Source organism: Anomaloglossus baeobatrachus, chromosome 6 (genome assembly GCF_048569485.1).
Source record: "Anomaloglossus baeobatrachus isolate aAnoBae1 chromosome 6, aAnoBae1.hap1, whole genome shotgun sequence".
In the NCBI taxonomy this organism is placed as follows: Eukaryota; Metazoa; Chordata; class Amphibia; order Anura; family Aromobatidae; genus Anomaloglossus; species Anomaloglossus baeobatrachus.
Window position 1 is genome coordinate 463937553 of NC_134358.1, and position 22219 is coordinate 463959771.

Here is a 22219-nt window from a genome sequence, read left to right on the forward strand (position 1 = left end):
CTGTTTGGGCCAGGCTGGAGGGATCTAATATTGATGTGTGCCATCACTAGGTATGTGAATGTGTTGTGAGATCAGTGGCCCAAAGCCATTTAACCCCTCAAAAACAACAGTTAATTATTCAAATCTGTGAAAATTGGCTGTGTGCCCACTTTGATGCCAGTTCTGATGCCCAGAACCTGTTTGGGCCAGGCTGGAGTGATTTGAATTTGATGTGTGGCATCACTAGGTATGTAAATGTGGTGTGATATCAGTGGCCCAAAGCCATTTAACCCCTCAAAAACAACAGTTACTTATTCAAATCTGTGAAAATTGGCTGTGTGCCCAGTTTGATGCCAGTTTTGATGCCCAGAACCCCTTTGGGCCAGGCTGGAGTCACTTGAGTTTGATTAGAGGCATCACTAGATATGCACTTGTGGTGTTAGATCAGTGGCTCAAAGCAATTTAACCCTTTCACTAACATACTTTGGTGCCCACTTTGATGCCCATTTTTTTGCCAGTTTTATATTTTTCACAGCTGAGTTTGAGTGTATGTATATTAGGGCACATCAGTGCATTGTATTTTATTATTGTGATGTGTTATTTTTGTTGATAAATGCATAAAAAACTGAAAAAACTAAATTGCCGAATAAGAAACTGACGAATAAGAAACCAACTTCAGCATCGTGATGTGGACATACTGTGTGTGTGTATATACTATATATCGATGTACCGAGCTATACCGTGGACCGATACATGAGTGAGAATCCAGTATTGGTATAACACAGCCCCAGCCCCGCTCTCGCTGCAGTGCACGGTCTCACTTCCGGTATTCTGCTCTGCTGCGGAGCACACGATGTAAATGCTTGACCCTCTTCGGCCACTGTAACCGCTCAGTCGCAAGTGCTGCTGGGATTTGTAGTTTGCTGCTCTTCCTAGTGTCTCCCTGTCATGGCTGCTTCCAGTTAGGTACTGTGCTTTTCCTCCTTTCTAATGGCACTTGTGTTGTTGCTTTGTACAGTACACCGGTGAGATGGTGGTGCAGGGCAGACCGGGGCTGTGTACACAGATGTGTGGTACAGATGCTGGGGTCCTGGGACAGTGTCAGGCAGGTGACCACTACATTGTGTGTCCTGCCATGTACCTGCCCTGTATGTACAGGGGGTGAGGGGCAGGACGTGGGCTGTAGAGGTGACAGTAATGTGACTGGCTGCTGTCAGGGCTGGGGCTTTATATCTGTGCCCAGAGGTGTCCTCAGTGACTGCTGGGGAGGGGGCAATGGTCCATCACTGAGAAATACCATCCAGAAAGTGGACATGTACCTAGTGAACAGCCCCCAGTGTGGATCCCCCACAGACGTCTGTATATAGGGGTGTACAGACACCATCATGCAATGTATGTGTAATATATAGAGGGAACAGAAATGTGCCATCTATTGCTGCCCGTATATAAAGCACCAGGAGTCCTGGTGGCCAGTCCACAAAAATACAATAGTACAGGAGATTTATAGGGGTCACCGACAACGCCGCAGCCAATCAGTGAGCTCAGCAGCTCTGCCTCAATGAATGGTACGAATCGCTGAGCTCACTGATTGGCTGCAGTGTTGTCAACACGATGTCAGAGCTGCAGACAGTGGGAGCAATGGGAGAGATAGCGCTGGACCTGGGGAGGGGGTGAGATGCACTGTAGAAAGTTTCTTAAACTGGAGTACATGGGTTTCCTACCCTAGGAAATCCCTTTAAGGGTATGTTTATAGATTTGTGCTGTAAAGCTTCTGACAAATACAGTATTTGTTTTGGACACTTTGTTAGAAACAATTTTTTTCTTTGCTGTTTTGATACTTCTTTTTTTTCAGCAAGGTTTTTGATGCACTTTTAATTATAATGAGAAGATGTTAGACAATGGGCGGTGAAGCGTTAGGCAATGGGCGGTGGAGCGTTAGGCAATGGGCGGTGGGGCGCTAGAAAATGGGCAGTGGGGCGTTAGACAATGGGCGGTGGGGCGTTAGGCAATGGGCGGTGGGGCGTTAGGCAATGGGCGGTGGGGCGTTAGGCAATGGGCGGTGGGGCGTTAGGCAATGGGCGGTGGGGCGTTAGGCAATGGGCGGTGGGGCGTCAGGCAATGGGCGGTGGGGCGTCAGGCAATGGACGATGGGGCGTTAGGCAAGGGGCGGTGGGGCGTCAGGCAATGGGCGGTGAGGCGTCAGGCAATAGGCGGTGGGTGTTAGACAATGGGCGGTGGGGCGTTAAACAATGGGCGGTGGGGCGTTAGGCAATGGGCGGTGGGGCGTTAGGCAATGGGCGGTGGGGCGTTAGGCAATGGGCGGTGGGGCGTTAGGCAATGGGCGGTGGGGCGTTAGGCAATGGGCGGTGGGGCGTCAGGCAATGGACGATGGGGCGTCAGGCAATGGACGATGGGGCGTCAGGCAATGGACGATGGGGCGTTAGGCAAGGGGCGGTGGGGCGTCAGGCAATGGGTGGTGGGGAGTCAGGCAATGGGCGGTGAGGCGTCAGGCAATAGGCGGTGGGTGTTAGACAATGGGCGGTGGGGCGTTAAACAATGGGCGGTGGGGCGTCAGGCAATGGGCGGTGGGGCGTTAAACAATGGGCGGTGGGGCGTTAGGCAATTGTACATTTCTGTGAGCAAAAAAATAAATAAATAAATCACCAAAAAATCCACAGCAAAAAGTCGTGTTTTGCTGCAGTTACACATGGAAAACGCACTAAAGAGCTGACGTGACAGGACAGATGTCGTCAGCTCGACACGTTTCACTGTGAAGTATCCCCTGGGTGCAGAAGTCCAATGATTGGGCGACTGATAAATGAAAAATCAGCGAGTCCAGCATCCAGGGAGCTATTGTAACAGCATCCTATATTTATACCATATTAAAATCCGCATGGAGCCGGTGGTGTGGGCCGTGCACATGGCTGTCAGAATATCTGTTTTTTGTAGCAATTGACACATGCCCTATAGATATAATGAATGGTAACCTAACCTTGTTGCAAGCAGATTTGAAGCATTTTTTCATGTGTATTTTGGTTCAGAATCTGCGTCACAGAATCTGTGTGAACATGGCCCTGATAAATCCAGCTATGGTGAGGATTATTAATGCAGCATGCTATTTCCCATACAAATCGGTCACATCGTTATTATAGTTTCTTTTTCTATTGAATGCTATAGAGAAAAAGAATTCTGCCATTTATTGCTAGTGTTCTCCAAGAAAATGCTCAGGTACTGGTTTAAAATAAGAATAGCAGTGTAGTCGCCTTACTGATCTGCTGCCGATCACATTGTGAGGATTGTCTGTTCCCTGTCGCCCCATATTCAGGTGTCATTGCTGGAGACCGGGATACAGAGAATGGTGGGGAGCCAGGTGGGCATCAATACGGGGGCAGCTAGCGATCAGGAAGGCGACTATTCTGCTTTTAAAAGCAATTTGTCAGCAGGTTTTTGATACCTCATCTGAGAGTAGCATAATGTAGGCAAAAAGATTCTGAGTCTAATGATGTGTCACTTAAGGCCACTTTACACACTGCGATATCGGTACCGATATCGCTAGCGTGGGTACCCGCCCCCATTGGTTGTGCAACATGGGCAAATCGCTGCCCGTGGTGCACAACATCGCCCGGACCCGTCACACGGACTTACCTTCCCTGCGACGTCGCTGTGACCGACGAACCACCTCCTTTCTAAGGGGGGCGGTTCGTTCAGCGTCGCAGCGACGTCACAGCAGCGTCACTGAACCACCGCCCTATAGAAGCGGAGGGGCGGAGATGAGCAAGACGTAACATCCCGCCCACCTCCTTCCTTCCGCATAGCGGCTGGGAGGCAGGTGAGGAGAGCTTCCTCGTTCCTGCGGTGTCACACGGAGCGATGTGTGCTGCCGCAGGAACGAGGAACAACTTCGTTACTGCTGCAGTAACGATATTTGAGAATGGACCCCCATGTCACCGATGAGCGATTTTGCACGTTTTTGCGACGATGCAAAATCGCTCATAGGTGTCACATGCAACGGCATCGCTAAAGCGACCGGATGTGCGTCACAAATTCCGTGACCCCAGCGAGATCACTTGAGCGTTGTCGTAGCGTGTAAAGCCACCTTCAGATTACTGGGTGCTGTCATTCTGACACATTCAAAGCTTTTAGGCATGTAGCAGAGCTGCCCTCGCCCACACTAACTCTGTATAGAGGTTGTACATTGACAATGAGGTGTCAGTCAGAGTAGGGGGCGTGCCACACTGCCCTGCATGAAAAAAAGTAGTCCAACAATGATAATCATGGGGTGATAAAGCCTTTAAGTAAACAACAGCAGACATCCTGATAAGAGAGGCATAGTAGATTTTTGTTTTTTATCCCCTACATCATGCTGTCCTCATATTACATAGCAATATCCTGCTGACAGCAGATCCAGAGCAGCCTATCTATAACGTTTACCCCCTGCAGATTTTGTCAGATTTCTTGTGGAATATTTGTGCAGGAAATCCGATGCAGGTGACTCTATCCGAATACTGCCGATCTGCACGTGGATTCCTTCATCATTGCTCATCCGTCATGAATGATGTATGGATGAATGTTCCCAGCGTATCTGTTGTAGACATGTGATCGCAGCTGCTGACTTCCTCTTTTTACGTCTTCTTCAGCTTTTGTCACCACAATTTCCTGCCTGCTGTGCTTTATAAATGGTTTTCAGAGGGACAGTAATACCTCTTCCATATCGCAGGTCATTGTTATACAGATGCCCTGCTGTGGACCCATATTGTACCTTTGTTTGCCTGTACATTGGCACAAAACATGTTTCCCCACATGTCTCCATATGTGACATGTCCCATCACAGGCTATGTTCTTCCATAGCAGCCTTATAGCAGAATACAGTCCTCCTAGAAGAGGTGCTTACATTTCTTTACATCAGTTTCCCTATGAAAAGTTTTACTAATGCTCGGACTAGTATGATTCCCCCATACACAATTGATAGCTGTCGGCCAAACCATGGTTTGTCTGATCATTGGGCCTGCAGCCCTCTCTCCTGACTCCTCCATACACAGGAGCATTCCCCCTGCTGAGTGCTCCTGCGATCTCTACAGGAAAGCCGCTGTCGACTCCTTGCTGAGAGAGGGAATCGGCAGTCGGAAATTGGTCATGCCGGAACCTTATCTCCGCTCACATCATCTGTGATATTAGTTAATGTTGCGCTGATTTGTATGGGGTCTTCAGTTTACTGTTTTGTCAAGGTTATCCTTCACCACATTGTCATAACAGTTATTTTAGAATTGATCTCCTCATTATTGGGGGTCCTATCACCAATTCAGCCCAATATTAGGTCCATGCGGTTAGCCCTGTGTAAAAATTGAAAAGGTTTTGGTATGCCGATTGATGGGTCTAACAAGGGTTGGATCTGTCTTATCGTGTATGTACATAAACTCCTCAACATTGAAATTGCAACACCAAGAAGGAAAAGTCAAGAAAAGGTGGCTTTACACACTGCAACATCGCAAACGACATCGCTGTAACGTCACCGGTTTTGTGACGTAATAGCGACCTCCCCAGCGACATTACAGTGTGTGAAACACATCAGTGACCTGGCCCCTGCTGTGAAGTTGCTGATCGCTACAAATCGTTCAGGACCATTAATTGGTCCTTTGTTTCCCGATGTGCAGCAAACGAGTGATGTGTCACAATATCTGTCAATCACTATTCTCTGTCAGTCGGTCTCTCCCTCTCGATCTCTATTCTCTCTCTGTCGGTCCGTCACTATCTCTGTCCCTCTCTCACAGTCTGTCGGTCATTTTCCCCTCCTCTCTCATACTCACCGATCCCCGGTGCGGCGCTGCACGGCATTCACACTGCTGCGGCGGCTTTTACTATTTTGAAAAAGCCGGCCGCTCATTAAACAATTTCGTATTCCCTACTTTCCCCACCCACCGGCGCCTATGATTGGTTGCAGTGAGACACGCCCCCACGCTGAGTGACAGGTGTCTCACTGCACCCAATCACAGCAGCCGGTGGGCGGGTCTATACTGTGCAATGAAATAAATAATTAAATAATTAAAAAAACGGCGTGCGGTCCCCCCCAATTTTAATACCAGCCAGATAAAGCCATACGGCTGAAGGCTGGTATTCTCAGGAAGGGGAGCTCCACGTTATGGGGAGCCCCCCAGCCTAACAATATCAGTCAGCAGCCGCCCAGAATTGCCGCATACATTATATGCGACAGTTCTGGGACTGTACCCGGCTCTTCCCGATTTGCCCTGGTGCGTTGGCAAATTGGGGTAATAAGGAGTTAATGGCAGGCCATAGCTGACAATAAGTCCTAGATTAATCATGTCAGGCGTCTCCACGAGATACCTTCCATGATTAATCTGTAAATTACAGTAAATAAACACACACACACCCGAAAAAATCCTTTATTAGAAATAAAGAGAATATAGCAATCAGAGGTTAAAATTTAACTTTTAATCTATTATATTAAAATCCTTATAGACTAAAACATTGAACCCAAAGTTCTCTGGATTGCTGTCGTTACACAGCCCTCACAGCCCCAGAGAACCTATGACATAACAAACTAATCAAAAAAACACAACAAACACAAATCAAAATTGAGTGTGATGGTTAGCACTCCAATAAGGACAATGGTCCAATATGAGTATCTAAAAAATCATCAAAAACAACTCAATATAATAAACATATAGTGCACGGTAATCCTCAAAGAGGAATTTACCAATTCAAAATTTACAGAGTGAGTTAGGATTGATCTCACCCATTCTTGCAGCTTGGGGTGCAGAAGGCTTCCTCTATATGGGTCCACACAGCGTCAGCTGGCCCTATACTGACCCTAGAAGACCTTCATAACATCTAACACCCCAAAGCTTCTGCTCTTACAAGAACAGACCACATCTAGTCCTCTCTTGTGCCCCTACAATATTCCTGGCCCTCGTCCCGACGCGTTTCATCACTTCCGACTCATCAGGGGACTTCAGTATTGCATTTAGAGGTAACAGGTCCTACACCCAGACTCACATAGGAGCTGATGCAGGCACAGAGGAAGGTATATATACATAGCAGAGCCAATCATAAAATGCACTTAATCAGAAACTCACCAATGGTCAGTCTCCTCCCCAGGTGTTCATATTCAGTCATTATTGTCACTTTCCAATATATGACGCCACGCTATATGTATAAAAGCACATGGTGACTCAGTGCAGCGTGCGTTCCACAGTAAAAAAATGTGTGCATCCGGTCTTTCAACAACAACAACCAATCGGAATGCGCCATACTGGCGCGCCTCTCAGCCACTAGCGTTCATTCACACATAGGTATTAGGGGCGTGTTTATGCTGCCGAGGATACACTGCGCATGCTCCTCCTGTGGAACGCATATATCCGCGTTCCACACAGAGATCACCGGATGTATGGACCACGTCACATCCGGTTTCCCTCGGCAGCGCGTCACAGGGCACCGCTCCTATACAGGAGCTATCACAAATAGGGGCGTGTTCACTACTACGTGACGTGTCTCACAGGGACGCAACGCTCCAATACTTACATGTCATCTCTCTTTCCTCTTCTACAAAGATCCGTGTCTCCTCCCACCAACCCAGGAATAAATTTGCGTATGCGGGAGCACAAGGGCTCCCCATAGCAGTACCCCTGAGTTGGTGGTGGATCCGCCCATCAAACATAAACACATTTCTTCTCAGACAAAAATCCAACAGTCTGAGAACGAAATTGTTGTGGTTAGAGTATTGACAACCCCGTGAATTCAAAAAATATCGTACTGCTTCTAGGCCTCTATCGTGTGGTATCGAGGAATATAGGGCCTCCACATCGATACTTCCGAGGAGAGCCCCTTCACTAACCGAAATACCTTCTAGTTTTCGTAAAAGGTCAGGGGTGTCTTTCACATATGAGGGCAGGGCTGTTACAAACGGTTTAAGGATCTTATCAAGGTATATACCACAGTTCTGGGTTAAGCTGTTAATCCCTGATACAATAGGTCTTCCTTTTAGTGGATGGAGACCTTTATGTATTTTAGGAAGGCAGTAAAATGTTGCCATCACTGCCTCCCTCTGGTATATAAATTCATATTCAGTTTTATCAATTACCTGGGTCAATATTCCCTCATCCAAGATTTCTCTCAATTCTTCCAGGTAAAGCTTAAGTGGATTTGAAGAGAGTTTTTCATACCCGGTTTCATCCTTTAGAATACTCTTACACATCTCCACATATTGGTCAACATCCATGACAGCCACATTGCCTCCCTTATCACAGGGTTTGATAACAATGTGGCTGTCACGTTCCAAGCTCCTCAACGTCTCCATCTCGGCCCCTGACAAATTATATTGTGTATGACAAGAAGACTGAGAGATACTGCACAGTTCCCGAGTCACCAGTTCCTCAAATATATCAATGGCCGATTGATCACCCGCCGGGGGAGGAAATTTTGTGCTCTTACATTTGAGGTCAGTAAAGGGTCCCTGACCATGAAGGTTGGGATCAACAGCACCTATACTGTCCAACAATCTAATGTCAGGCAACAGGTCCGTGGGAATATCCAATTCCTGGCATAATTTCACATCCTGTCGTAAATAATGCTTTTTCCATCTTATTTTGCGCAGGAACAGATTTAAATCCTTTACAGATTCAAATATATCAAAATTTGAGGTGGGCACAAACGAGACACCTTTTTTGAGCAAATCCATCTCAGCAGAGCTCAAAACCTTTTTTGACAAGTTAATAACCTGAATGTTAGAGGTTACTAGTGATGTTTTCATTCCCTAATTTCCCCCCCCCCCCTGGTGCTATGACATTGGAAGGGAGAGGGTTGGAGAAATAAGTGTTTCCGTTGTTAGATTATGCACAGTATATGCACCATTTGATATATATGAGGGCAAATAGATGCTATACTACCTCCCATTAGTAATTTTTATCTGGGGAGATTTTCGGTTATAGAAGCTGTATAGCATAACCTGTTACGCTCGGCATATATGGGGATCTAACGATACTATAACCTATGAGTGTGGACTGAGATAACATCCAGTACTGAATTCTAACTACGTGATGTGGAGCGCCGGTTTATATGCTCCTTGCAAGGAGCTGCACTAAGTATTGGAGCGTTGCGTCCCTGTGAGACACGTCACGTAGTAGTGAACACGCCCCTATTTGTGATAGCTCCTGTATAGGAGCGGTGCCCTGTGACGCGCTGCCGAGGGAAACCGGATGTGACGTGGTCCATACATCCGGTGATCTCTGTGTGGAACGCGGATATATGCGTTCCACAGGAGGAGCATGCGCAGTGTATCCTCGGCAGCATAAACACGCCCCTAATACCTATGTGTGAATGAACGCTAGTGGCTGAGAGGCGCGCCAGTATGGCGCATTCCGATTGGTTGTTGTTGTTGAAAGACCGGATGCACACATTTTTTTACTGTGGAACGCACGCTGCACTGAGTCACCATGTGCTTTTATACATATAGCGTGGCGTCATATATTGGAAAGTGACAATAATGACTGAATATGAACACCTGGGGAGGAGACTGACCATTGGTGAGTTTCTGATTAAGTGCATTTTATGATTGGCTCTGCTATGTATATATACCTTCCTCTGTGCCTGCATCAGCTCCTATGTGAGTCTGGGTGTAGGACCTGTTACCTCTAAATGCAATACTGAAGTCCCCTGATGAGTCGGAAGTGATGAAACGCGTCGGGACGAGGGCCAGGAATATTGTAGGGGCACAAGAGAGGACTAGATGTGGTCTGTTCTTGTAAGAGCAGAAGCTTTGGGGTGTTAGATGTTATGAAGGTCTTCTAGGGTCAGTATAGGGCCAGCTGACGCTGTGTGGACCCATATAGAGGAAGCCTTCTGCACCCCAAGCTGCAAGAATGGGTGAGATCAATCCTAACTCACTCTGTAAATTTTGAATTGGTAAATTCCTCTTTGAGGATTACCGTGCACTATATGTTTATTATATTGAGTTGTTTTTGATGATTTTTTAGATACTCATATTGGACCATTGTCCTTATTGGAGTGCTAACCATCACACTCAATTTTGATTTGTGTTTGTTGTGTTTTTTTGATTAGTTTGTTATGTCATAGGTTCTCTGGGGCTGTGAGGGCTGTGTAACGACAGCAATCCAGAGAACTTTGGGTTCAATGTTTTAGTCTATAAGGATTTTAATATAATAGATTAAAAGTTAAATTTTAACCTCTGATTGCTATATTCTCTAATTTTGAAGAGGTCTATTCTCCTACATCAGGAGTTGCTGAATTGATTTATTAGAAATAAAAACCACAAACACATTCCCTCATCACCAATTTAATAAGCCCCAAAAAGCCCTCCTTGTCCGGCGTAATCCACGGACCTCCAGCGTCGCTTCCAGCTGTGCTGCATGCAAGTGACAGGAGCAGGAGAATACACCGCCGCGCCTGTCACCTCCACGCAGCAAATGAAGACAGCCGCGCGATCGGCTGAGCTGTCACTGAGGTTACCCGCTGTCACTGGATCCAGCGGTGGATGCAGCGGTGGCCGCGGGTAACCTCAGTGACAGCTCAGCTGATCGCGCTACTCACCGCCGCTCCGGTCAGCTCCACGCAGCAACTGAGGTGAGTAGCGCGATCAGCTGAGCTGTCACTGAGGTTACCTGCGGCCACCGCTGCATCCACCGCTGGATCCAGGTAACCTCAGTGACAGCTCAGCTGATCGCGCTATTGCCTTCATTAGCTGCCTGGAGGTGACAGGAGCGGCAGTGTATTCTGCTGCTCCTGTCACCTCCATGCAGCAGAGCTGAATGCGACGCTGGAGGTCCGTGGATTACGCCGGACAAGGAGGGCTTTTTGGGGCTGATTAAATTGGTGATGAGGGAATGTGTTTGTGTTTTTTATTTCTAATAAATGATTTTTTCAGTTGTGTGTGTTTATTTACTGTAATTTACAGATTAATCATGGAAGAGTTCTCGGGGAGACGCCTGACATGATTAATCTAGGACTTATTGGCAGCTATGGGCTGCCAATAACTCCTTATTACCCCGATTTGCCAACGCACCAGGGCAAATCGGTAAGAGCCGGGTACAGTCCCAGAACTGTCGCATATAATGTATGCGGCAATTCTGGGCGGCTGCTGACTGATATTGTTAGGCGTGGGGGCGTGTCTCACTGCAACCAATCATAGGCGACTGTGGGTGGGGAAAGTAGGGAATACGAAATTGTTTAATGAGCGGCCGGCTTTTTCAAAATAGTAAAAGCCGCCGCAGCAGTGTGAATGCCGTGCAGCGCCGCGCCGGGGATCGGTGAGTATGAGAGAGGAGGGGAAAATGACCGACAGACTGTGAGAGAGGGACAGAGATAGTGACGGACCGACAGAGAGAGAATAGAGACCGAGAGGGAGAGACCGACTGACAGAGAATAGTGATTGACAGATATTGTGACACATCACTCGTTTCCAGTGTTTGACTAGCTAGGTCGTTCTGCAGGTCCGGATCGCTGTTGCGTCGTTGGCCAGGTTTGCCTGTTTGATAGCTCACCAGAGACTCACCAGAGACTTTGTAGCGATCCCGGCCAGGTTGGGATCGCTGGTGGGATCGCTGAAAGTCTCAGTGTGTAAAGGGGCCTAAAGTCTCAGGATTGGATAAAACTGTTACTGATCTGTAAATACAGGTGTCCCCTGTGACAACATGGACACCCAATGCCTAGCATGGGTTAAGGTTTCTTAACATTCAGCCAGACGTATTGTTCTATTGTGTGCTAATTCATGTTTGCTTAGCTATTGTTTCTCCAGACCCTTCCAGTAATCATTGTAATGTAGTTGTGTATTGCTAATGTAATTACCTTAGTAGCCATTGTCTAGTCGGTATCCTCAGTCTTCCTACCCACATCATTTAAATGAACATTATCCATGCAGCTTGAAATTCATCCAATGGGAGAAGCAATCTTGTCCAACCAATCCGATGAGGACGCAGTGTATCCAAAGGGAAGGCGCTGGCTATAAAAGGGGATTTCTTTAAGTCACCAGGTTGTTGTTGTTTGATGGATGTGCATGATCCAGTCTAAGCTCTTAGGAGCTGACTAGAGGATCATGATACCTTGTGGCTTCAATTTAGGGACTCCGGTTCCGATTGGAGACCATATCCACAGTCTAGGGCAGGGGTCTCAAACTCAGCTGGGTGTATGGGCCGCACACAGAAAAAAAATAATTTGAGGGGCCGCATTCTTTTCAGGACAAAGTGACATTGGTAGTGGTACCATATATATATATATATATATATATATATATATATATATATATATATATATATATATATATATATATAACGCACACATTTTTTTTGTAAGTAATACAGTTTTATTTACAATAAGCACTGCATAGTAATTTTGGCCAACATCTTGTAGTAATGTGCCCCATCCTGTTCCCCATTCTGTAAAAATGTGCGCATCCTTGCCCCCTTGTAGCAATGTGCCCCATGCAGGTCCCCTTCTTATAATAATGTGCCCCCATGCAGGTCCCCTTCTTGTGGTAATGTGCCCCATATGCAGGTCCCCTTCCTATAGTAATGTGCTTCATGCAGGTCCCTTTCTTGTATTAATGTGCCCCATGCATGTCTTCTTGTAGTAATCACACACACACACACACACACACACACACACAACCCTGTGCAGCCTCAGCTAACAGACACACACACACACACACACACAAACCCTGTGCAGCCTCAGCTAACACACACACACACACACCCTGTGCAGCCTCAGCTAACACACACAAACCCTGTGCAGCCTCAGCTAACAGACACACACACCCTGTGCAGCCTCAGCTAACACACACACGCCCTGTGCAGCCTCAGCTAACACACACACACACACACACACACACACACACAAACCCTGTGCAGCCTCAGCTAACACACACACACACACACAAACCCTGTGCAGCCTCAGCTAACACACACACACACCCTGTGCAGCCTCAGCTAACACACACACACACACACACACACACACAAACCCTGTGCAGCCTCAGCTAACACACACACACACAGACACACAAACCCTGTGCAGCCTCAGCTAACACACACACACACACACACACAAACCCTGTGCAGCCTCAGCTAACACACACACACACACACACACACACACACAAAAACCCTGTGCAGCCTCATCTAACAGACACACACACAAACCCTGTGCAGCCTCAGCTAACAGACACACACACACACACACACACAAACCCTGTGCAGCCTCAGCTAACACACACACACACAAACCCTGTGCAGCCTCAGCTAACAGACACACACACACACACACACCCTGTACAGCCTCAGCTAACAGACACACACACACACACCCTGTGCAGCCTCAGCTAAGACACACACACACACCCTGTGCAGCCTCAGCTAACAGACACACACACACACACACACACACACACACACACACACACACACCCTGTGCAGCCTCAGCTAACAGACACACACACACACACACACACACCCTGTGCAGCCTCAGCTAACAGACACACACACCCTGTGCAGCCTCAGCTAACAGACACACACACACACACCCTGTGCAGCCTCAGCTGACACACACACACAAACCCTGTGCAGCCTCAGCTAACAGACACACACACACACACACACCCTGTGCAGCCTCAGCTAACAGACACACACCCTGTGCAGCCTCAACACACACACACACACACACCCTGTGCAGCCTCAGCTAACACACACACACACACACACACACACACCCTGTGCAGCCTCAGCCAGCAGCAGAAACACACACACACACACCCCCTGTGCAGCCTCAGCTGACACACACACCCTGTGCAGCCTCAGCCAGCAGCAGAAACACACACACACACACACACCCTGTACAGCCTCAGCTAACAGACACACACACACACACACACACACACCCTGTGCAGCCTCAGCTAAGACACACACACACACCCTGTGCAGCCTCAGCTAACAGACACACACACACACACACACACACACACACACACCCTGTGCAGCCTCAGCTAACAGACACACACACACAAACCCTGTGCAGCCTCAGCTAACAGACACACACACACACACAAACCCTGTGCAGCCTCAGCTAACAGACACACACACACACACACCCTGTGCAGCCTCAGCTAACAGACACACACACACACACACACACACACACACACCCTGTGCAGCCTCAGCTAACAGACACATACACCCTGTCCAGCCTCAGCTAACAGACACACACACACACACACACACACACACACCCTGTGCAGCCTCAGCTAACAGACACACACACACACAAACCCTGTGCAGCCTCAGCTAACAGACACACACACACACACCCTGTGCAGCCTCAGCCAGCAGCAGAAACACACACACACACCCCCTGTGCAGCCTCAGCTGACACACACACACACACACACACCCTGTGCAGCCTCAGCCAGCAGCAGAAACACACACACCCTGTGCAGCCTCAGCGGACACACACACACACACACACACACACACCCTGTGCAGCCTCAGCCAGCAGCAGAAACACACACACACTCACACACACACCCTGTGCAGCCTCAGCTGACACACACACACACACCCTGTGCAGGCTCAGCCAGCGGCAGAAACACACAAAAACATTCTGCTCACCTATCCTCCGTCGGCTCAGCAGCACGCAGGCATGTGGACCCGATAATGACCACAGCTCCTGCTGGGCTGTACAGTGCGTGGAGTAACCGCCCCCATTCCCTGCACCCTCCCACACATTCCCCTGCACCCCGTACTCTGCCCACATCCTCCCACACACTCCGTAGTCTCCCTCCCCCGCCTCCTGTGCCCAGCTACGTGCGCCCTGAATTCCAGCCGATTCAGTGTCCAGTTCAATAAGGCAAGGAACACTTGCTGTCAGATACACTGTCAGCGCTGTGTCCCCAGCGCTTTATCATGTTTACTGCCTGACGCCCTGGGAACTGTACCCCCCCCTTCCCGCCCCCCCCCGTGCGCGCTGTCTCTGTGTCATCATGGGTCATCTGTGTATGTGCATCAGTCTGTGTCCCGCGCCAGCCCCGCGGATGCCCGCACTTCTCACGCCGCGGGGCTAGCAGGGAGCGGGACACTGACTGCTAAAGGTGGTATCACACACAGCGACAACGACGTCGCTGCTACGTCACCATTTTCTGTGACGTTGCAGCGACGTCCCGTCGCTGTCGCTGTGTGTGACATCCAGCAACGAGCTGGCCGCTCGTTGCTGAATGTCCAGCTTCATTTTTTGGTCGTCGCTCTCCCGCTGTGACGCACAGATCGCTGTGTGTGACAGCGAGAGAGCAACGAAATGAAGTGAGCAGAGAGCAGGAGCCGGCATCTGGCAGCTGCGGTAAGCTGTAACCAAGGTAAACATCGGGTAACCAAGGTGGTTACCTGATATTTACCTTCGTTACCAGCCTCCGCCGCTCTCTTGCTGCCAGCGCCGCCTCCTGCTGTCTGCACATGTAGCTGCAGTACACATCGTGTAATTAACCCGATGTGTACTGTAGCTAGGAGAGCAAGGAGCCAGCGCTAAGCAGTGTGCGCGGCTCCCTGCTCTCTGCACTGTGACATGTAGTTGCAGTACACATCGGGTTAATTAACCCGATGTGTACTGTAGCTAGGAGAGCAGGGAGCCAGCGCTAAGCAGTGTGCGCGGCTCCCTTCTCTCTGCACTGTGACATGTAGCTGCAGTACACATCGGGTTAATTAACCCGATGTGTACTGTAGCTAGGAGAGCAGGGAGCCAGCGCTAAGCAGTGTGCGCGGCTCCCTGCTCTCTGCACTGTGACATGTAGCTGCAGTACACATCGGGTTAATTAACCCGATGTGTACTGTAGCTAGGAAAGCAGGGAGCCAGCGCTCAGTGTGCGCGGCTCCCTGCTCTCTGCACATGTAGCTGCAGGTTAGATTAGATGAGATAATTACCTGCTGTGACGATCTCCTGCCTCCTGACGTCACCGCAGTCACTGCCTTCTCTGCCCGTCTCGCGGGCGGCCAGAGACTGTCACTAGCAGTGACGTCACGGGCTCTCGCGATACTGCGTAGAACGCGGCGGGCATAGAAGTCAGTGACAGCGCTGACGTCAGGAGAGCAGGAGATCGTTACTGCAGATAATGATCTCATCTAACTTCCTGATGGCAGCGCTCGCCATCCCCTGCAGTGACCTGGGCTGACCTATTGATGTTAGCTCAGGTCACTGCACGGCTCTCCCAGCCAATGGGGAACATTTTGTTCTTCATTGACTGGGAGTCTCATTGACTATGGTATGGATCGCCGTGCGACCCCCTTATTGGATTACGCCGGACCCGGATTGGATTGTTCTTGTCAATAAATTGTTGAAAGAGGGAATGTGGGGAGTGTTTTTTCAAATAAAACTTTTTTTGTTGTCTATTTTTTATTTCTTACTGACTGGGTTGGTGATGTCGGGTATCTGATAGACGCCTGACCTCACCAACCCCAGGGCTTGATGCCAGGTGATATTACACATCTGGCATCAACCCCATATATCACCCCGTTTGCCAACGCACCAGGGCGCGGGATGAGCTGGGGCGAAGCACCAGGATTGGCGCATCTAATGGATGCGCCACTTCTGGGGCAGCTGTAGTTTGCTATTTTTAGGCTGGGGAGTGTCCAATAACGGTGGACCTCCCTAGTCTGAGAATACCAGACCACAGCTGTCCGCTTTACCTTGGCTGGTGATGCAATTTGGGGGGGACCCCACGTTTTTTGTTTTAAATTATTTATTTAATTTTAAATAGCGTGGGGTGCCCTCTGTTTTGGATTACCAGCCAAGGTGAAGCTGCCAGCTGTGGTCTGCAGGCTGCAGCCGTCTGCTTTACCTTAGCTGGCTACAAAAGATAGGGGGGACCTCACGTCATTTTTTTTTAAATTATTTATTTATTTGCTAAATACAAGGCTAAGCACCCTTTAGTGCCACATGAAAGGCACTAAAGGGTGCCAGCTTAGACTATGCGGGGGGGTAGGACATTATATTGGTCTTTCTCATCTATTATCTATCCCTCTATCTATCCCTTGATTCATTCATCCATCCCTCTATTTATCCCTCTATCTATCTGTATCTATCTATCCCTCTATCTATCTGCTTCCGTTTTTTTGCAGTATGAAAAAAATAGGAAGGTACGCAGATGACACACGGACCATATACAGAACGGAACGGATGCCACACAGTTGCATCCGTGAAAAAACATAACCATTTTTTTGCAGACCGCAAAAACGGGGCAGTCGTGTGAATGTAGCCTAATCAAGAGGCTTATGAGGGTGATGTATTTAATTACAAAAAACTGTTTTTTCTTGGTGTATGTGTTTATTTACTGTCACTTACAGATTACTAAGGGGGGGGGGGTGTCTCATAGACCCTGACGATTAATATCTGGCTTAGAGGCAGCTGTGGGCTGTGATTAACTTCACATTAGCCTGATTGCCACCGCCCCAGAGCAACCAGGAAGAGCCAGGTAAAGTGCTGGGATTGTCACATCTAATGGATGTGATAATCCTGAGTGGCTGCAGGCTGCTATTTTTAGGCACGGGGCGGCTCAATAAATAGGGGTCTCCCCAGCCTGACAATACCAGCCCCCAGCTTTTGTGGTTTATCATGCCTGGGTACCAAAATTCGGGGGAACTGAATTTCGTTTATTTTTAAATTATTTTTGTAAATCAAGAAAAAAGCCGCATGCAGTTCCTCTTATTTGGATACACAGCCAAGATAAGCGCACGGCTGGGGGCTGCATACTGTAGCCATATGCTTTTTCTGTTCTTGGTGTCATAATATGGGAGAAAAACACAGTGAAAAATTGTATGCGTTTTATACCACAATAATGATCCGCAGAGTTGAATTGCTTTCCCGCTCATCAACCGTCTTGGCGCCCGTGATTGGTTGTAGGCAGATGCTGTCACATACGCTAAGGGTGCGTCTGACTGCAACCAATCACAGGAGACAGGACAGCCGGAGGACGGGGAAAGCAGTGCATATGAATGAGCAGTAATTAGCGGCCCAGCAAGTGAAGGAGAAGCCACGGGAGCAGTGTACAGCTGCAACGGAGCCTCGGTCAGTATGAAGCGCTTTCTTCTTTTTTTTTTTTTTTTACTTTACTATTAATTTTTAATTTCACAAGTGCCTGATCCGGATCACACATCCGGAATCCAGGGCCTGGTTCTGCCCAACAATAGCCTCTGATACTCTGAAAAGAGGGCTGTTTACCCCTACGTTGACTGATAGAACGAGTTTTTTCAGTAGCTACTCTGAAAAGATGACGCAAAGTTCTGTGAACCTCCATTTTCAACAACCCACAAAGTACAGTTTCATAAGCACAGTATGATAGCCCACACACAACCCACCACATTTTATAATGGCTCACACACAGTATAATGCGCTTCACATAGACATCCAAATACTATCCCCCTCATACAGCCCAGCAAACTATATTTTGGCCCCTACACAGATCAAAACAGTATAATGGCTGCGCCACCTAATGATTAAAAAAATTACTCATCTCTCCCCATTCTCCCGCTGCTCCAATCTTTGCAGCAGGTGTCCTGAATGTTCGGCACTGGTCTGCAGAGGGTGCGTTGAAGTGACATCATTGTGCCCTCTGCACTGAGACATCAAAGCTCATAAGCACAGGGAGAATAATGGAGGAGGGAGCCGTCAGATCATTGCTTTCAATTATATTGGCATTTATCGTTCAGTTGAACGTGCAATACAGGACGGAGGAGGGTCCAGTGCAGGCCCTGGAACTGGCCCCCTGACTCACAGGTCCCTTAGCAGTAACGTGGTCTGCCGCCATGAGCGGTACACAACTGTATATATCTTTCAATTTTAAATAAATATTATATATATATATATATATATATATATAATCTAATATATAAAGCGGAGTGTGTGTGTTTGTGTGTGTGTGTGTGTGTGTGTGTGTGTGTGTGTGTGTGTATGTCCGCTAAAGGAATCCGCACTATCTCATTTACAATAACGTTTTTTTGCACAGATGACCCATGTGACCCAGGGAACGTCGTAGACTACGGTTTCACAGGAAAATTTAACCCTGCGCTTTACAGTTACTCTCCAAAAAACATGACTCCATTAAAGTGAATGGAGCCTGGAACTACAGTTTATTAATCTCAGCTGTGATTGGTTACTATAGTAACAAAGGACAGTGTTAGTATAAGAGGTAATAAGATGTCAGTGGGGAGACGGATAGAGAGAGACAGACAGGGAAAGAAAAGAGACGGAAAGCTAGAGACAGACAGAGACAGACGGTGAACGGGACAGACGGTGAACGAGACAGTGTGGAAATGAAAGCCACCTGACAGACCTGCATCATGCTAGTAGTGACATAGCCATGCTGTGATGTATGACAGCATGACCAAAATATCATGGAGTCCAAGGAAAAAATAGTGGTCAAGATTTTTCACAAAAATCTGCAGTAACTATATTTTATTGTAGATGATGATGATTATTATTATTATCGCACTATATCTTGCTTGCTGCTACACAGTGTAGATATGTGAATCCTCACATCACATGCAGCAGACACAGTTGTCGACAGTCAGAATGAATGGTCATGTGACCACTCGTATGCAATCTGCACACTCCACATTCGGAGCCCAATGTGTCAATTCATATAGTGACACATAGAGGGATAAGCCTGGAGAATCTATGTGCATATATATATATATATGTATACACATAACTATATGACACAAACCACGCACACACACACATGTACCATACATACATGGCGTATATATCTACTATAGACTCACATTGGGTGCTATATATAGTCTGCCTTAGGCCCGTTTCACACGTCAGTGAAAAACAGTGACGTTTTTCACTGGCGTGTAAAACACGCACATGTCCCTGCGTGTGCCGTGATTCACGGCACACGTGGGTTGTCTAAGTGCAATCCGGGCTCCGTTCTCCGTGGCCCGTGATTGCACTTAGTAATCAACTCACCTGTGCCCGCTCCCGCTCTCCATGGTGCTGATCGCTCCTGCGGTGCAGCATCCGGCCGGCGCTGACCCCCGCAGCAGCTGCTTCCGGGTCGGCTGTGTCGCGCATCATGAATATGCGCGACAGTAATCAGCTGGCTCAGAAGCAGCAGGGAGAACGGGCTGCAGAGGACATCGCTGGACGCCGGTTGAGTTAAAATGTTTTTTATTTTAAAAGCATGTTTTTTTTCTGGCACGTGTTTCACGGACCACACCACTGCGTGGTCCGTGGAACATCAGTGATGCCAGAAAAAATGGACATGTCTCTGTGCGGTAATCACGCACACGCGGGTACGCCGCACGGAGACACGTGCAGTGACAAATCACTGACGTGTGAGCAGACCCATTCATTATAATGGGTCTGCGTATGTCAGTGATTCTGGTACGTTTAAAAAAAGCACAAACGTACCAGAATCACTGACATGTGAAAGGGGCCTAACACAGTTTTCATTTATCTATAAGGGGTGAGAAACATGTAACAACTCTTTCTGTTACCATTGTGGATGTGAGCTGATTGCTGTGTCACAGATGAGAGAAGCTGGATCTCTGCTCTGTCACATGCTGAGAGGTCAGGTGCTGGGCAGAATACTGACAGCCATTGAATGTGCAGAGGGAGGGCAGGGGGCGTTTCTGGACACTGAGGCCGGGCAGGGGGCGTTTCTGGACACTGAGGCCGGGCAGGGGGCGTTCCTGTACACTGAGGCCGGGCAGGGGGCGTTCCTGTACACTGAGGCCGGGCAGGGGGCATTCCTGTACACTGAGGCCGGGCAGGGGGCGTTCCTGGACACTGAGGCCGGGCAGGGGGCGTTCCTGTACACTGAGGCCGGGCAGGGGGCGTTCCTGTACACTGAGGCCGGGCAGGGGGCATTCCTGTACACTGAGGCCGGGCAGGGGGCGTTTCTGGACACTGAGGCTGGGCAGGGGGTGGGGCTGGACACTGAGGCCGGGCAGGGGGCGTTCCTGTACACTGAGGCCGGGCATGGGGTGGGGCTGGACACTGAGGCCGGGCAGGGGGCGTTCCTGGACACTGAGGCCGGGCAGGGGGCGTTCCTGTACACTGAGGCCGGGCAGGGGGCGTTCCTGTACACTGAGGCCGGGCAGGGGGCGTTTCTGGACACTGAGGCTGGGCAGGGGGTGGGGCTGGACACTGAGGCCGGGCAGGGGGCGTTCCTGGACACTGAGGCCGGGCAGGGGGCGTTCCTGGACACTGAGGCTGGGCATGGGGTGGGGCTGGACACTGAGGCCGGGCAGGGGGCGTTCCTGGACACTGAGGCCGGGCAGGGGGCGTTCCTGGACACTGAGGCTGGGCACGGGGTGGGGCTGGACACTGAGGCCGGGCAGGGGGTGTTCCTGGAAACTGAGGCCGGGCAGGGGGCGTTCCTGTACACTGAGGCCGGGCAGGGGGCGTTCCTGTACACTGAGGCTGGGTGGTGCCAGCTCTGACTGAGGTTTGGCAACCAAGAATACAGGAAATTGTCATGTTTGTTGGTGCTGAATGTAAACAAGAGCTGCAGAGAATAAAGTGTGAATTCAAGAGAAACAAAAGTTAGAAAACTAAAAATAACAATGTAGGGGTGATTTATATGACAATACAGCACAGATTATCTTACAATTTTTTTTGGAGTGTATGTCGGATAACTCCTTTAGGCTATGTGCGCACTTACTGGATTTTGCCGCGGATTTTCCGCGGATTTGCTGCATGTTTCGCTGCAGAAAATGTTCATAACATCTCTGCAGTGAATCACCAGCAAATCCTATGGAGAAAAAAAATCCTGTGCGCACTGGGCGGAATTTGACAGCTGCATGTTTTGCTGCGGGAATCCCGCAGCAAAAACAAGTGCATGTCACTTCTTTTCCGCACATCGCTGCGGGATTTCACTCCATTGACTCAATGTTAATCATGAAATCCCGCAGGGAATAACGCAGGCAGCAAATTCTGTGCGGTTCACTGCGTTTTCCTGCGTTATTCCCTGCGGTATTTTGCGGTTTACCTCCGGTAATGTGCATCACTTGCTTGTGGTTTTGCAGGGAAGTAATGTCATTACAGGAAGAGGAAGCCGTGCAGAGTAAACACACACACATCACAGACACACACAGACATCACAGACATAGAACACAGACACAGACACATAGAACACATAGACACAGACACATAGAACACACATAGAAAGAAAACGGAAATATAGGAAAAAAAGAACGTGGGCTCCGCTGCATATTTACCGTCCAGCCGAGGT

The 22219-nt window shown here is 48.8% G+C and overlaps 1 protein-coding gene across 1 annotated transcript in view; it reads left to right on the plus strand.

Annotated features, from left to right (window-relative positions):
* Window positions 1–903: 903 nt before the first annotated feature.
* TBC1D5 (TBC1 domain family member 5) overlaps window positions 904–22219 on the plus strand; it is an 835136-nt gene continuing 813820 nt past the window's right edge. Inside the window, exon 1 of the mRNA XM_075316666.1 lies at window positions 904–945. The gene's annotated coding sequence lies outside the window, so the exon portion shown is untranslated. The remainder of the gene's footprint in view (window positions 946–22219) is intronic.